Source organism: Salvelinus sp. IW2-2015, linkage group LG15 (assembly GCF_002910315.2).
Source record: "Salvelinus sp. IW2-2015 linkage group LG15, ASM291031v2, whole genome shotgun sequence".
Classification (NCBI taxonomy): domain Eukaryota; kingdom Metazoa; phylum Chordata; class Actinopteri; order Salmoniformes; family Salmonidae; genus Salvelinus; species Salvelinus sp. IW2-2015.
Genome location: NC_036855.1, coordinates 13,151,498 through 13,155,297, shown reverse-complemented (window position 1 = coordinate 13,155,297; position 3,800 = coordinate 13,151,498).

Here is a 3,800-nt window from a genome sequence, read left to right as displayed (position 1 = left end):
TATATACAGAGGTGGCTACTTCTTCAAAGTAGCCACCATTTGCCTTGATGACAGCTTTGCACACTCTTGGCATTCTCTCCAGCTTCATGAGGTAGTCACCTGGAAGGCATTTCAATTAACATGTGTGCCTTGTTAAAAGTTAATTTGTGGAATTTCTTTCCTTCTTAATGCGTTAGCCAAGAGTTGTGTTGTGACAAGTTAGGGTTGGTATACAGACGATAGCCCTATTTGTAAAAGACCAAAATATATTATGGCAAAGATTGCAGCCCAAATAAATGCTTCACACAGTTCAGGTGACAGACCCATCTCAACATCAACTGTGAATAAGGCTTCATGGTCGAATTGCTGCAAAGAAAACTACTAAGAGGACACCAATAATAAGAGAGACTTGCATGGGCAAGAAACACGAGCAATGGACATTAGACCGAGGAAAATGTCCTTTGGTCTGATGAGTCCAAATTGAGATTTTTTGTTCCAACCGCCATGTCTTTGTGAGATGCAGAGTAGGTGAACGGATGATCTGCTGGCGTGTGTGGTTCCCACCGTGAAGCATGGAGGAGGAGGTGTGATGGTGTGTGGTGCTTTGCTGGTACACTGTCTGTGATTTATTTAAAATTCAAGGCACACTTAACCAGCAAGGCTACCAACAGAATTCTGCAGCGACAAGCCATCCCATCTGGTTTTGGGTTTTAGTGGGATATCATCTTGGTTTTTCCAAAACAGCCACACACACACACACACACACACACACACACACACACACACACAGAGAGAGAGAGTAGCATGCTGACTTAGTGATTAGATGTCAATATGTTCTCTCTGAGTAGGATACAGTGTCACAGCCACCACCAAAAGCCACAGAGCCAATTATGTCCCACCAACCCAGACACTCACTGCCTGCAATGGGAGCCCTAATAATGGCCTATCCCTAGGATGTTGAGCATATCATCTGTACTACAGTAGAAGGACAAAAGAATATCCGCATGTTAATCAAAAACAAATGGATTGGTCTGTGGATGTATTATTACTCTGGACTTTTGTATATTTAAGATTTAAAGACCTTAGTTTAAGGGAGGGAATATAGAGAATTTAAGGGATCTCAGTTCAAGTAATCTCCCCTCAGACTACAGAATGTGGGCTCTGCATCTGTCTGCCACTGCTGCTAGGACTGCTGCATTCCCTTCATGATTGTGCTGTGTATCATGACGAAGGGAAGTGTAGTTTAAGTAGGGTCAAGGTATTGAGGTTTCTATACAGCAGAGGCAGACAGGGTAGAGGCTTTCTGTTCTAGGAACCACGCAACCATAACAGCCTCAGAGGGCATGGATGGTCCCCCTTCCCTGTTACATGATGTGCTCCAACAGCCTCTCCCCCGAAGCCTGTCTCTGGAGCCCTCACCCTGGCTCTAACCCTGGGCTATCTGAGGTGCTGCTCTAACTAGGCCATGATAAGGCTAAACATGTGAAGTGGCAGGTCACTATGAATCTGTATAACTCAGCTCGAGAACACACACATGAGAACACACGAGAAAACACACACACACACACACACATACACACACGTGCCTGCCCTGGAACATCATATGTCATTCACTGTTTATTGTAAGGCCCACAATGTTTTTATGGACAATACACACAATTGTACAGTTGTGCAGTAGTCTATTACACATTCATAATGCTGTAACTAGTGTCTCCTCATTTAAAGACACTATTTATTAAGTGGTTAGGGTTATTCCGAGTTGACAGTGTTATTATTTTGAGAATGTGATATCAATGCTTTGCTGTCTTTCATACAAAGGATCAAACAGATATGTTTCTTTGAAAAGTCCAGAGAAGTCAAAGAGAAACTGAAGACAGAAGGAATAGAACACAAGTGGAGCCTTGTTTCAGGCGAAGGGGGAGAAAACAAGATGATAATTACATAGCGACAAGGTACTGTGACAAACTGTAATTTGGTTGTGCCGTATCACGATGCATGGTGGAACTGGCACCATCACCAATCAGGGAGGCAGAGCCTTGGGAAAACACATTCTCACATCACGCCCCTTGCTTCCATCACCACTGGTTAAAGATGAACTCAGTCATGCTGAAACTGCCACGCCCGTTTGCGATATTACAACAACAAAGCATTACTTTAAACAATGAACAATCTTTTATCCCCTTGTAAATCATTGCACATMATTGCATGTGTGATAGAACAGTATCTATTGCAAAAAAATGTGTCACGATGCTGGATGTTCATCTCTTCTGTTTCATTAACAAAACAAAAACAATAACAAATGTGCTGGGGGTGAACAGTGGCGCTGTTTACCATAATGCGAATCCCAGCTTTAAGTATAATATGTTCTTATGTATAATATATATATATACAGAGGGTGGCTACTTCTTCAAAGTAGCCACCATTTGCCTTGATGACAGCTTTGCACACTCTTGGCATTCTCTCAACCAGCTTCATGAGGTAGTCACCTGGAATGCATTTCAATTAACATGTGTGCCTTGTTAAAAGTTAATTTGTGGAATTTCTTTCCTTCTTAATGCGTTTKAGCCAAAGTTGTGTTGTGACAAGTTAGGGTTGGTATACAGACGATAGCCCTATTTGGTAAAAGACCAARTCAATATTATGGCAAGATTGCAGCCCAAATAAATGCTTCACACAGTTCAGGTGACAGACCCATCTCAACATCAACTGTGAATAAGGCCTTCATGGTCGAATTGCTGCAAAGAAACTACTACTAAAGGACACCAATAATAAGAAGAGACTTGCATGGGCCAAGAAACACGAGCAATGGACATTAGACCGAGGAAAATGTCCTTTGGTCTGATGAGTCCAAATTTGAGATTTTTTGTTCCAACCGCCGTGTCTTTGTGAGATGCAGAGTAGGTGAACGGATGATCTGTGCGTGTGTGGTTCCCACCGTGAAGCATGGAGGAGGAGGTGTGATGGTGTGGTGGTGCTTTGCTGGTGACACTGTCTGTGATTTATTTAAAATTCAAGGCACACTTAACCAGCAAGGCTACCACAGAATTCTGCAGCGACAAGCCATCCCATCTGGTTTGGGTTTAGTGGGACTATCATTTGTTTTTCAACAGGACAATGACCCAACACACCTCCAGGCTGTGTAARSGCTATTWGWCCAAGAAGGAGAGYGATGGAGTGCTGCATCAGATGACCTGGCCTCCACAATCACCCGACCTCAACCCAATTGAGATGTTTTGGATGAGTTGGACCGCAGAGTGAAGTAAAAGCAGCCAACAAGTGCTCAGCACATGTGGGAATTCCTTCAAGACTGTTGGAAAAGCATTCCAGGTGAAGCTGGTTACGAGAATGCCAAGAGTGTGCRAAGCTGTCATCAAGGGTGGCTACTYTGAATAATCTTCAATCTACTTTGAAGAATTGATTTGTTTAACACTTTTTTGGTTACTACATGATTCCATATGTGTTATTTCATAGTTTTGATCTCTTCACTATTATTCTACAATGTAGAAAATAGTAATATTAAAGAAAACCCTTGAATGAGTAGGTGTGTCCAAACTTTTGACTAGTACTGTATATATGTATATTTTTTATGTGACGACMCTCCCACTCTGTCTGCCGAAWTCGTTCTCTTTACTCTTGTTTTCCTTAATAGGATGTCAGTGGGCGAGCCTTGCTTTAACAAAGTTAACCATTTTYACTGTAGTGTCCAAAACGTCTTTCAAGCTGTCAGGAATTCCTTTGGCAGCAAGAGCCTCTTGGTGGATGCTGCAGTGTACCCAAGTGGCGTTGGGAGCATCTCCTTGCACGCGCGTTACCACTCCACT